The 15,039-nt window shown below is 47.7% G+C and overlaps 1 protein-coding gene across 2 annotated transcripts in view; it reads left to right on the forward strand.

The window, feature by feature from the left end:
- Positions 1-15,039, forward strand: part of LOC130294631 (carotenoid-cleaving dioxygenase, mitochondrial-like) — a 151,032-nt gene that overhangs the window by 24,520 nt on the left and 111,473 nt on the right. The window lies entirely within an intron of this gene.

Here is a 15,039-nt window from a genome sequence, read left to right on the forward strand (position 1 = left end):
TCGTGCTGAAAAACTCGGCCTATACTCGAGTATATACGGTAAGCCGACTTGTAACATGCATTTGTTGTATGACTAAGAGCACCTGCAGCGCTTGAAACGCGTAACTTTTCCTTCCTTGTCCTATGGATTAAACCCGATTTTACCTGCATTGAGCTGGATCCGATCTCCTTCTTTTTCTCATTAAAATGACTGTATTGTTCCTTATGTCTCGTAACTACTTAATTTTTGACAAAACATTTTATGTTCAGACTAGCGATGTTTCTATGGGGGCCAGACACTCCCCATCTCTGGCCAACTTGACCATGTCTTATTGGGAATCTAAATACATTTTCACTCCAGACAATCTGTTTGCAGATAAACATACAGTGGTACAGCAGCTTTATAGACAACCTCCTCCTAGTGTGGAGGGGGGACGTCGTGGCCATGCCACTGTTTGTGGAATATCTCAACAATAATCCCTACAATTGGACATTTACACTCTAGGTCAATACTTCATCTATAGGCTTTTTGGACTTAATACTCACCAATACTCCACAGGGTACCATTTCCATCGCCATTCATCACAAGTTAATATCAGGCAACACCGTACTCAGAGTGGAGAGTAATCACCTTCATCATACCACCAGAGCCATCCCAGTAGGTGAATTTACCAGGCTAAAACGAAATTGCACTGATACTGAAACTATTATGAGACAATCCTCTGAGCTAGAAACTGGGCTAAAATGTAGGGAATATTCCTCACATATATAGAAGAAAGCTAAACATATAGTGGCTGGTAAGGATAGGAAAACACTCATCCATCCTCAACATATTGTCAGCGACAGAAAGCAAAAGCCTGTCTTAGCACTCACTTTTTCCCCCTCACTTTAATAGTATCAAACAAATTATACACAGACATTTACATTTATTGAAACGTGATGAAATATTGTCTGCTATTTTAAGCAAAGGATGCCATGTGGTCTCCAAAAGGGCACCGACACTGGGGGATCAGTTGTCCCTCAATGTGGTGTACACCCAAACTAATGGTAGCACCAACTGGTTAGCCCAGAAGGGTTTTTTCAAATGTGGGCAGAATATCTGCCGTACGTGCCGTTATGCCAAACCGGTAAAAGAATTTGCAAATGCAGATTGTACTAAGAGAGAACCTTACTGCACCCAGAGGCGGCTCTCTAATTAGGCGATTAAGGCGGCCGCCTAAGTCCACGCGACAAAAGGGGCCTCACGGCCGCCTAAGTCGTGTAGTGATTTTGGCGAGATTTTTTATTTTTTTCCAAATGTCCCGCCCCGGCCTGCGCGCAGGGGTGAAGGGAAGCCTGCGTCCCCTGCGTCCACCCCTCCCCCTGAGCCGAAAATAGTGCCTGACGGCGGAGCAAGCTGCATTTGCGCCGGACTGCTGTGGAATTGCAAGCTGTGCGGGCCGGCTTGCTTAGGGTACCGTACTCTTTACTCTTTTCACCCCTCTGTTACCCCTTCTCAACCCTGTCCAAACCCTCCCACCATCACCCGGGTCCACCCTCTGCCCCCCCCTCCCGTCACACATGTTCGCCTTGTCTACCTCCCTGTCCATCCCTGTCACCCATGTCCTACCCCCCCTGTCCACCCCCCTGTCACCCCTGTTCACCCCCCTGTCACCCATGTCCACCCCCCTGTCACCCATGTCCACCCCCCTGTCACCCATATTCACCCCCGTCACCCATGTTCACCCCCCTGTCACCCATGTCCACCCCCCTGTCCACCCCCTGTCACCCCTGTTCACCCCCCTGTCACTCATATCCACCCCCCTGTCACCCATGTCCACCTCCCTGTCACCCATGTTCACCCCTGTCACCCATGTTCACCCCCCTGTCACCCATGTCCACCCCCCTGTCCACTCCCATGTCACCCCTGTACATTCCCCTGTCATCCCTGTCACCCATGTCCACCCCCCTGTCATCCATGTCCACCCTCCTGTCATCCCTGTCACCCATGTCCTACCCCCCCTGTCCACCCCCCTGTCACCCCTGTTCACCCCCCTGTCACTCATGTCCACCCCCCTGTCACCCATGTCCACCCCCTGTCACCCATGTTCACCCCCGTCACCCATGTTCACCCCCCCTGTCACCCATGTCCACCCCCCTGTCCACTCCCCTGTCACCCCTTTCCATTCCCCTGTCATCCCTGTGACCCATGTCCACCCCCCTGTCATCCATGTCCACCCTCCTGTCATCCCTGTCACCCATGTCCACCCTTCCCCCCCGTCACTCATGCCCACCCCCCTGTCATCCATGTCCACCTTGTCCACTCCCCTGTCCTTCCCTGTCACCCATGTTTACCCCCGTAGTCTACCCTGTCACCCATGTCCACCCTCCTGTTCACCCATCTGTCCCTTTGTTACCCCAGTCCACCCCTCTCTGCCACTCCTGTCCCTCTTTTACCCCCTTGTCACCCTTGTCCACCCCTCTGATCCCATGTCTCCCATGTCCACCCTCCTGTCATCCATGTCCACCCCCCATCCAACCCTCTATCACCCCTGTCCATCCCTGTCACCCATGTTCACCCTCCATTGTCCACCCCCCTGACCACATCCTTGTCACCCATGTCCACCCCCTATTCACCCCTCTGTCACCCCTGTCCATCCCTCTGTTGCCACCTTGTCACCCCTGTCCACCCCTCTGTCACCCCCTATGCCCCCGTCACCCATGTTCACTCTTCTACACCCATCTGTCACCCTTGTACACCTCCCTACACCCCTCTGTACACTCCTCTACACCCCTCTGTCACCCATGTACACTCCTCTACACCCCTCTGTCACCTATGTACACTCCTGTACACCCCTCTGCACACACCCCTCTGTACACCTCTCTACACCCCTCTGTCACCCATGTGCACTCTTCTACACCCCTCTTTCATCCATGTACACTTCTCTACACCCCTCTGTCACCCATGTACACTCCCCTACACCCTCTGTCACCCATGTCCACCCCCCTGTCCACTCCCCTGTCACCCCTGTCCATTCCCCTGTCATCCCTGTGACCCATGTCCACCCCCCTGTCATCCATGTCCACCCTCCTGTCATCCCTGTCACCCATGTCCACCCTTCCCCCCTGTCACTCATGCCCACCCCCCTGTCATCCATGTCCACCTTGCCCACTCCCCTGTCCTTCCCTGTCACCCATGTTTACCCCCGTAGTCTACCCTGTCACCCATGTCCACCCTCCTGTTCACCCATCTGTCCCTTTGTTACCCCAGTCCACCCCTCTCTGCCACTCCTGTCCCTCTTTTACCCCCTTGTCACCCTTGTCCACCCCTCTGATCCCATGTCTCCCATGTCCACCCTCCTGTCATCCATGTCCACCCCCTATTCACCCCTCTGTCACCCCTGTCCATCCCTCTGTTGCCACCTTGTCACCCCTGTCCACCCCTCTGTCACCCCCTATGCCCCCGTCACCCATGTTCACTCTTCTACACCCATCTGTCACCCTTGTACACCTCCCTACACCCCTCTGTACACTCCTCTACACCCCTCTGTCACCCATATACACTCCTCTACACCCCTCTGTCACCTATGTACACTCCTGTACACCCCTCTGCACACACCCCTCTGTACACCTCTCTACACCCCTCTGTCACCCATGTGCACTCTTCTACACCCCTCTTTCATCCATGTACACTTTTCTACACCCCTCTGTCACCCACGTACACTCCCCTACACCCTCTGTCACCCATGTACACTCCTCTACACCCTCTGTCACCCATGTATACTCCTCTACACCCCTCTCTACACTCCTCTACACCCTCTGTTACCCATGTACACTCCTCTACACCCATCTGTCACCTATGTACACTCATCTACACCCATCTGTCACCCATGTACACTCCTCTACACCCCTCTGTCACCCATGTACACTCCTCTACACCCTCTGTCACCCATGTACACTCCTCTACACCCTCTGTCACCCATGTACACTCCTCTACACCCCTCTCTACACTCTTCTACACCCTCTGTCACCCATGTACACTCCTCTACACCCATCTGTCACCCATGTACACTCCTCTACACCCCCTCTGTCACCCATGTACACTCCTCTACACCCATCTGTCACCCATGTACACTCCTCTACACCCCTTTGTCACCAATGTACACTCCTCTACACCCCTCTTTCATCCATGTACACTTCTCTACACCCCTCTGTCACCCATGTACACTCCTCTACACCCTCTGTCACCCATGTACACTCCTCTACACCCCTCTCTACACTCCTCTATACCCTCTGTCACCCATGTACACTCCTCTACACCCCTCTGTCACCCATGTACACTCCTCTACACCCATCTGTCACCCATGTACACTCCTCTACACCCCTCTGTCACCCATGTACACTCCTCTACACCCCTCTGTCACCCATGTACACTCCTCTACACCCTTCTGTCACCCATGTACACTCCTCTACACCCCTCTTTCATCCATGTACACTTCTCTACACCCCTCTGTCACCCATGTACACTCCTCTACACCCCTCTTTCATCCATGTACACTTCTCTACACCCCTCTGTCACCCATGTACACTCCTCTACACCCCTCTTTCATCCATGTTCACTCCTCTACACTCCTCTTTTACCCATGTACACTCCTCTACACCCCTCTGTCACCCATGTACACTCCTATACACCCCCCTGTCACCCATGTACACTTCTCTACACCCCTCTTTCATCCATGTGCACTTCTCTACACCCCTCTTTAATCCATGTACACTTCTCTACACCCCTCTGTACACTCCTGTCACCCATGTACACTCCTTTACACCCCTCTGTCACCCATGTACACTCCTCTACACCTTCTGTCACCCATGTGCACTCCTCTACACCCCTCTTTCATCCATGTACACTCCTCTACACCCCTCTGTCAGCCATGTACACTCCTCTACACCGCTCTGTCACCCATGTACACTCCTCTACACCCCTCTGTCACCCATGTAGACTTCTCTACACCCCTCTGTACACTCCTCTACACCCCTCTGTCACCCATGTACACTTCTCTAAACCCCTCTGTACACTCCTCTACACCCCTCTGTCACCCATGTACACTCCTCTACACCCCTCTGTACACTCCTCTACACCCCTCTTTCATCCATGTACACTCCTCTACACCCCTCTGTCACCCATGTACACTCCTCTACTCCCCTCTGTCACCCATGTACACTCCTCTACACCCCTCTGTACACTCCTCTACACCCCTCTGGGGAACTATACTGCCAACCTAATGTGGGGGAACTGTACTGCACCTAATGTGGGGAACTATACTACACCTAATGTGGGGGAACTGTACTGCACCTAATGTGGGGAACTAAATTGCACCTAATGTGGGGAACTATACTGCCAACCTAATATGGGGGAACTATACTGCCAACCTAATGTGGGGGAACTGTGCTGCACCTAATGTGGGGGAACTGTACTGCACCTAATGTGGGGGAACTTTACTGCACCTAATGTGGGGGAACTGTACTGCACCTAATGTGGGGGAACTTTACTGCACCTAATGTGGGTGAACTGTACTGCACAGTCTTGTGCAGGGGGGCATGGGGTCTTGTGCAAAGGGGGCATGGAGTGTTGTACAAAAGGGGCATGGGGTCTTGTGAAGGGGGTCATGGGACCTTGTGAAGGGGGTCATGAGGTGCTGTGCAGGGGGGCATGGGGTCTTGTGTAGGGTGGTTATGGGGTGTTGTGCAAAGGGGGTATGGGGTCTTGTGCAGAGGGGTATGAGATGTTGTGCAGGGGGGCATGGGTTGTTGTGCAAAGGGGACATTGGGTGTTGTGAAGGGAAAGCCTGTAGAGAAAGAAGGGTCAACCCAATGTCTTGAGTCTTTGTATAAAATAAACTTTAAAAAAAAATGAAATTTAATGCTTATAAATGTACTTCAGGATATCATAGAAACATCTGACTGAGATCTAAAAACACTAAAGCAGCATGAATGAAAGGTTTTGTCAGTATGAGACACATCATGGTTTTTGTCATCTGTATTCTGCAAAATGAGTTCTAAAGGATTGCAAGATCGTAAAATGTAACAAAAGGAGTAATGCAAATAATCCACTACAGAATCTATCAGTTATTACTGTTTGCACCAATAAGCACTGATTAAAACCTGTATTTGTGCCGTACTGAGCAGTGCTTCAGACAGCAGGATCACTGACAACCGCCAAACAGTCTGTTCCTAAACTCCAGTCTTGTGATCTTTGCGCACAGCTACAACGCTAACACAAATAATGTACAATCACCTATACATGCAGTATATAAAGTTGTGTGCAGTGACCCTCTGGCCATCAGCAGCACAAATATACACACTGTGGTGACTGATGACACAACATGAACGAGTACACAACTTTTCCTCTGTCAATGGACATTCATCTGTAACTCCATGGGGAAGATTTATTAAAACTGGTGGAGAGTGGGACAGTTTTTCATAGCAAACAAACAGATCGCTTTTTTATTTTTATTTTAAAAGGCCTCTGAAAAATTAAAGAAGTGATCTGATTGGTTGCTATAGACAACTGCACTACTTTTCCTCTGCACAGGTTTTGATAAATCTTCCCCATGTCTCTCTATTGCAGTGTTTACAAAATGGTGTGGTCAGGAATAAGTGTATATTCCCTGGTAAAAATTCTAGGAACATCCTCACTTTCTGCCACAGATTTTCAAGTTGTATGCCAAAGATTCCAATGCAATTAGCTTTATTCAATAAATCTAATCTGTGTTTAAGCTACTCAACATGCTTTTTGCCCCCTTGATCCTTTTCCAACTGTATGGGCATCCTTAGGACATTCGGGACTAATTCTGCTCATGTATGTCCCAAAGAAGGAGGCACTCCCTTCCTCTAGTAGCTGCAGGCTTGTACCAGCCTGCCTGCTAGACGATGAGCACCTGTGGCCTAGAAGAGATGTTCTTAACCTGTGACACCTCCCACGCCCCCTCCCATAGACTTGCATTGAGGGGCGGGGCATAACATCATAAGGGGTGGGGCTATAACGTCACCAGCTCCCAGTGACGGCTCCAGCGTTCAGAACTGTTTGTTCCAAATGCTGAGCAGCAGAGTACCCCTTTAAGCATTATTAACTCTGGGATGCTTTTACTTTTCATTCTGATTCCAAGACTGTTTTTTGTTGACATATTCTACTTTATGTTAGTGGAAAATTGTTGTCTATATTTTCATCATTTCTTGGTGAAAAATTCCAAAATTTGAAAATGTTGCATTTTTTTAACTTTGAAACTCTCTGCTTATAAGGAAAAATAAATTATATATTGATTCACATATACAATATGTCTACTTTATATTTGCATCATAAAGTTGACATGTTTTTACTTTTGGAAGACATCAGAGGGCTTCAAAGTTCTGCATCAATTTTCTAATTTTTCACAAAATTTTCATAATCGGAAATTTTCAGGGACCAGTTACGTTTTGAAGTGGATTTGAAGGGCCTTCATATTAGAAATACCCCATAAATTACCCCATTATAAAAACTGCACCCCTCAAAGTATTAAAAATCACAATCAGAAAGTGTGTTAACCCTTTAGGTGCTTCACAGGAATAGCAGCAAAGTGAAGGAGAAAATGTAAAATCTTAATTTTTTACACTCGCCTGTTCTTGTAGACCCAGTTTTTGAATTTTTACAAGGGGTAAAAATCTCCCTAAAATTTGTAAACCAATTTCTCTTGAGTAAGGAAATACCTAATAAGGGAATGTAAAGTGCTCTGTGAGTGCACAACAGGGCTCAGAAGGGAAGGAGTGACAATGGGATTTTGGAGAGTGAGTTTTTCTGTAATGGTTTTTTTGGGGGGGGCATGTCACATTTAGGAAGCCCCTATGGTATCAGAACAGCAAAAAAAAACCAAAAAAAAAAAAAAACACATGGTATACTATTTTGGAAACTACACCCCTCAAGGAACGTAACAAAGGTCAAAGTGAGCCTTAACACACCACAGGTGTTTGATGACTTTTCATTAAAGTTTGATGTGTTACTTAATTTTTTTTCACTAAAATGCTGTTTTTTCCCCAAAATTTTATATTTTACAAGGGGTAATAGGAGAAGATGCCCCCAAAAATTTGTAGCCCCATCTCTTCTGAGTATGTAAATACCCCATATGTGGACGTCAAGTGCACTGCAGGCGTACTACAATGCTCAGAAGAGAAGGAGTCACATTTGGCTTTTGGAGAGCAAATTTTGCTGCAATGGTTTTTGGGGGGCAAGGGATAATAGGAGAAAAATCCTCCCAACATTTTTAACCCCATTTCTTCTGTGTATGGAAATACCCCATATGTGGATGTAAAGTGCTCTGCGGATGAACTACAATGCTCAGAAGAGAAGGAGCGCCATTGGACTTTTGGAGAGAGAATTTGTTTGGAATGGAAGTCGGGAGGACATGTGCATTTACAAAGCCCCCATGGAGCCAGAACAGTGGACCCCCCCCCCCCACATGTGACCCTATTTCGGAAACTACACCCCTCACAGAATGTAATAGGGGTGCAGTGAGCATTTATACCCCACTGGCGTTTGACAGTTCTTTGGAAAAGCGAGCTGTGCAATGAAAAATTTTATTTTTCATTTTCATGACCACTGTTCAAAAAATCTGTCAGACACCTGTGGGGTGTGAATGCTCACTGCACACCTTATTACATTAAGTGAGGGGTGTTCCAAAATGGGGTCACATATGGGGGGTCCACTGTTCTGGCACCATGGGGGCTTTGTGAACGCACATGGTCTTCATTCCAGACACAATCTCTATCCAAAAGCCCAATGGTGCTCCTTCTCTTCTGAGCCCTGTAGTGCGCCCGCAGAGCACTTCATGTTCACACATGGGATATTTATATATTGAAAATAAATGGTGTTACAAATTTGGGGGGGCTTTTTTCCTTTTACCCTTGTGAAAATAAAACATTTGGGATAACACCAGCATTTTAGTGAAAAAATTATTTTTTTTTATTTTCACGTCCAACTTTAATTCTTTAAACACCTGTGGGGTGTTAAGGCTCACAATACACCTTGCTACGTTCCGTGAGTGATGTAGTTTTTTTTTTGCGTTTATGTCAGAACCGCTGTGCAAATCACCTCAAATGTACATGGCGCTCTCATTCCTGAGCCTTGTTGTGCGCCCGCAGAGCATTTTACGTCCATATATGGGGTATGTTCCTTCTCAGGAGAAATTGCATTACAAATTTTGGGGGAATTTTGTGAAAATGAAAAGTATGGGGCAACACCACCATGTTAGTGTAAAAAATAAAACATTTTTGCAATAACATGCTGGAGTAGATCTTAGCTATACCTTTTCATAAGGTGTGAAAGGAGAAAAAGCCCCCCAAAATTTGTAAGGAAATTTCTCCCGAGTACGGAAATACCCCATATGTGGCACTAAACTGTTGCCTTGAAATACGACAGGGCTCCAAAGTGAGAGAGCGACATGCGCATTTGAGGCCTAAATTGGGGATTTGCATAGGGACGGACCCAGATGCAAGAATTAGACTTGCCTCCGATACCAAAATTACCCTACGACAGTGTTTCCCAAACAGGGTGCCTCCAGCTGTTGCACAACTCCCAGCATGCCTGAACAGCCAATGGCTGTCCGGCAATACTGGGAGTTGTTGTTTTGCACCAGCTGGAGGCTCCGTTTTGGAAATAGTGCCATACCGGACATTTTTCATTTTTAACTGTGTAAGGGTATATGTAGTAAGGGCTGTATATGTAGTGTTATACTTTTTATTTTGTGTTAGTGTAGTGTAGTGTTTTAGGGTACATTCACGCGGGCAGGGGTTTACAAAAAATTAGCTGCATCTCAAACTTGCAGCGAGAAACTCACTGTAAACCCCCACCCTTGTGAATGTACCCTTTACATTCACATGGGGGGGCAAACCTCCAGCTTTTGCTAAACTACAACTCCCAGCATGCCCTTTGGCTGTTCGTGCATGTTGAGGGTTGTAGTTATGCAACAGCTGTTGGTACCCTGGTTGCAAAACACAGAGTTTGTTACTTAACTCAGTGTTTTGCAACCAGTGTGCCTCCAGCTGTTGCAAAATTACAACTCCCAGCATGTGTGGTCTGTCAGTGCATGCTGGGAGGTGTAGTTTGCAACAGCTGGAGGGACACTGGTTGTGAAACACTGAGTTAGGTAACAGACAATGTTTCCCAACCAGTGATCCTCCAGTTGTTGCAAAACTACAACTCCCAGCATGCCCAGACAGCTGAAGGGTATGTTGGAAGTTGTAGTTATGCAACAACTGGTGGAGAACAGTTTGGAGATCACTTTATAGTGGTGTCCCAACTGTAGCCCTCCAGATGTTGCATAACTACAACTCCAAGCATGTCCAGACTGCCCAGGCATGCTGGGATTTGTAGTTTGGCAACATCTGAAGGGCCAGATGTTGCCGAACTACAATTCCCAGCATGCCTGAACAGTCTCGGCATGCTGTGAATTGTAGTTTTGCAACATCTGGAGGGCTACAGTTTGGACACCACTGTATAGTAGTCTCCAACCAGATGTTGCGAAATTACAGCTCCCAGCATGCCTAGACTGTCTAGGCATGCTGGGAGTTGTAGTTCTACAACATCTGTAGGGCCACATGTTACAGAACTAAGACTCCAAGCATGCCTGGACTGTCTGGGCATGCTGAGAGTTGTAGTTTTGCAACATCTAGAAGGGCACAGTTTGGAGACCACTGCACAGTGGACTCCAAACTGTGGCCCTCCAGATGTTGCAAAACTACAACTCCCAGCATGCCCAGACAGCCAAAGGCTGTCTGGGCATGCTTGGTGTTGTAGATCTGAAACACCTTGAAGCAGCAGTGAAGATCAGTTTACTGCCTGTTGCCAGTGATCAGGTAACTGCCGCCGGTCCCCCGCCACGCTGGCCCTGTCACCGCCATCTTCCCCTGCTCTGCCCGGACTTCCAGGGGCTGACAGGGCAGGGGAAATGAACTGTCACCCCCGCACATGTCCTGACCGGCCAATCGCAGGGGATAGGAGGAGGTGGCACCCCTGCCACCTCGCTCCTATCCTTCAGGATGGTCGGAGGTGTCTGACAGCTCCGATCATCCCCATTTTCCGGGTGATCGAGTACCAGAGATCAGACCCGATCAACCCGGAATTGCCGCAAATCACCGATCTGTATTGGTCTCAGGACCCCTCCAGGCATTTGCACGGGATGCCTGCTGAATGATTTCAGCAGGCATCCCGTTCCGGTCCCCGCCCAGCGCAGGGCGGGGACCGAAATTCCCACCGGCGTACAGGTACGCCCTCGGTCCTTAAGTCCCAGGGAGCCAGGGCGTACCTGTGCACCCTAGGTCCTTAAGGGGTTAAAGGGGGTTACCGCCTGGGCAATTTTCTCATCAGATAAGAAAGTTACTATAAGCGTCTTCCACTTTTTAAAGAAAGTTTTAGCTGTATTACCTACCTGACCACATTCCAACCTATCCATGGTGAGGTAACGCTTCATTTGGTGCATTACATCCGCTACCAATGGCATATCTGCCACAAACCACCTAGCTAGGAGGCACCTCTTCCTTACCAGAAGGAAAACATGCACTAACAAGGGTAAGGTCAGATCTCCCCCAGGGAAAAGCAACTAGATCAACAGAGGATCCATTGGTATACGGATCCCCAGCTTATCCGCCAAATGAGAGAATATTGCATTCCAAAACATCCTGGACCATGGACCATGGAGAAGATCGGACCATTGCAACCTGCAATTCAGACATGCTTCAAGGCTGTTTGGCCTGTCTGCCGTCTAAGGAATGATAAAGCCATAAAGAGCATGATGCATGATTTTGAACTGAATATCATAACATTCACTGAGTTCCTGTAACGTGTAGTAACGCGACTCACAAAGATGGAGTAGCTGATGAACCACCTCCACACCCGCTGATCTTCATCCCTGAAACAATGCATTCTGTTGCCCCAAGGGGAATTTCAGGTGGGACCACAAAGGCATATTTTTATTAATCAGGAAGGGTAGCTTCATAGCCCCTCTGCACTCCTTCCAAGCTGCAATGGTGTCTTGCAAAAGCAGACTGTCCTTAACCTGCTGAGGAAGAGACGTGTTTCGGGTGTGAAGGAGAGCTGAGAGGGACTAAGGACTTACCATCCCTTCCTCTAAAGGAAACACCGAGTAGGCTGAGGTGCCTTTCACCCAGTTAATTCCGTGACGTAGGAGATATGCTAGATTATAATGTCAGATATCAGGGAAATTAATCCCCCCCCCTGTTCCCTTGGCAACATCAATTTTCTAAGCGAAATCCGGGGTCGCTTATTAGCGCAGATAAATTTTGTATATTTGGAATTAACCCCTTAAGGACGCAGGACGTAAATGTACGTCCTGGTGAGGTGGTACTTAACGCACCAGGACGTACATTTACGTCCTAAGCATAACCGCGGGCATCGGAGCGATGCCCGTGTCATGCGCGGCTGATCCCGGCTGCTGATCGCAGCCAGAGACCCGCCGGCAATGGCCGACGCCCGCGATCTCGCGGCCGTCCGCCATTAACCCCTCAGGTGCCGGGATCAATACAGATCCCGGCATCTGCGGCAGTTCGCGATTTAAATGAACGATCGGATCGCCCGCAGCGCTGCTGCGGGGATCCGATCATTCAGAACGCCGCACGGAGGTCCCCTCTCCTTCCTCCGTGCGGCTCCCGGCGTCTCCTGCTCTGGTCTGTGATCGAGCAGACCAGAGCAGGAGATGACCGATAATACTGATCTGTTCTATGTCCTATACATAGAACAGATCAGTATTAGCAATCATGGTATTGCTATGAATAGTCCCCTATGGGGACTATTCAAGTGTAAAAAAAAATGTAAAAAAATGTAAAAGTAAAAGTAAAAAAAAAGTGAAAAATCCCCTCCCCCAATAAAAAAGTAAAACGTCCGTTTTTTCCTATTTTACCCCCAAAAAGCGTAAAAAACATTTTTTATAGACATATTTGGTATCGCCGCGTGCGTAAATGTCCGAACTATTAAAATAAAATGTTAATGATCCCATACGGTGAACGGCGTGAACGAAAAAAAATAAAAAAAGTCCAAAATTCCTACTTTTTTAATACATTTTATTAAAAAAAAATTATAAAAAATGTATTAAAAGTTTTTTATATGCAAATGTGGTATCAAAAAAAAGTACAGATCATGGCGCAAAAAATGAGCCCCCATACCGCCACTTATACGGAAAAATAAAAAAGTTAGAGGTCATCAAAATAAAGGGATTATAAACGTACTAATTTGGTTAAAAAGTTTGTGATTTTTTTTAAGCGCAACAATAATATAAAAGTATATAATAATGGGTATCATTTTAATCGTATTGACCCTCAGAATAAAGAACATATGTCATTTTTACCATAAATTGTACGGCGTGAAAACAAAACCTTCCAAAATTAGCAAAATTGCGTTTTTCGTTTTAATTTCCCCACAAAAATAGTATTTTTTGGTTGCGCCATACATTTTATGATATAATGAGTGATGTCATTAAAAAGGACAACTGGTCGCGCAAAAAACAAGCCCTCATACTAGTCTGTGGATGAAAATATAAAAGAGTTATGATTTTTAGAAGGTGAGGAGGAAAAAATGAAAACGTAAAAATTAAATTGTCTGAGTCCTTAAGGCCAAAATGGGCTGAGTCCTTAAGGGGTTAAGTGACATCCCTATGCTTCAACAACACAGGGATAGTCTGCATGGGGTACAACAGTTTCAAATAACTCATCATCTTCAAAAGATGACACTGTGCCATAAAGGGAAGAGGAAGGGATTGCCACCTCCTCAGTTCTGCCAACATTTTCTGAAACAACGTAGAATAATTGAAGATATAAAGGGAATTCGGTAAACAACCCACGTGAATCCCCAAATACTTTATAGAAGAATAGGAAACCGAGACAGGAATATGCAAAGGTGCGTCGGCCGACCCACGTGAGGGCATGACACACAGCTCCCTTCGGCTGAGGTGGTGGAGCCTTGGCTGGCTGAAAGAGGGAACGGCGTGCTCCTGGGTGATGGAGCAGGCTGGACCACTACATAAGAGCCACGGTTCTCCCAGGCCCCTTTATGGTAGAGCAGTATATGTTGATGCAGGGCTATGGTGCCAACATTGGGACCCTGGCCACGTTTCACCTTCTGCCGACACATCTTCATGTGGCTATGTGAACCTCCTCCGGATCCTTGGCGAAAAACTGCTGCACCGCTGATTTTCCCACCTACAGTCTGCACTAATTGACAGCTACTGCTGCCGTCTCCAGGGACCCCTGTTCCACTACCTCCCAGGAAGGTAGGCTGCTGCAAAGTGGGTGATCTACCCCGGGCACCTTTGGCTCCAGAATTTCCACTTTCACCACCAAGCTGACTGCCAACCATGCTACCACTTTGCTGGCTCAGCTGCTGACTCACAGGCAACCTGCAACCCTCTTCTCCTGATGATGATCAAGACGCTGCACCCGGCTCCCAATTGCAATCGGCTTCATCATCATCAACAAGTGTCTGCACATCACTTATGTCCTCCTCAGGTTCCTCAACAGTGTCTGCTTCAGGACCCTAAATGCTGGCAACACCGCCTCCCACGTCACTCTCCTTATAACTACTTGCCCGCCTAGAGGAGGAAGCAGCGGATGTCTCCTCCACTTCTTGGCTGCTCAGTCCTCTATTAGATCGTCCTCACTGAATAGTGGAGCTGAACTCATAGCATAAGATACTTCTGAACAGCATAGGACAGAGGCAATGGGAGGACTGGGAATGCTCCCGGGCCATGCCAACAGAGGGTTGGGTATGAGGAACCCACCGACTGTTGACTGGTGGTATCAGATGTCACTTGTGATGAAGTGGATGACCGTGTTAACCAATCAATGACATCAGATGGGTTGCTGATCGAGACACAACCGCTAGCTGATACCGGGAGCTCAGGCCTCTTGCTGTAACTCCTGCTGCCACTCGCCCCTAGTCTGCTACGACCTCTTTCTGATAAATTTAGGCCTCTGCAACTCCTCTGTGTATGTCCTGGCACTTCTCTGCCTGACATACTTAGTGCGTATATGAGGGTAGTACAAT

This window comes from Hyla sarda, chromosome 10 (genome assembly GCF_029499605.1).
Source record: "Hyla sarda isolate aHylSar1 chromosome 10, aHylSar1.hap1, whole genome shotgun sequence".
Lineage (NCBI taxonomy): Eukaryota > Metazoa > Chordata > Amphibia > Anura > Hylidae > Hyla > Hyla sarda.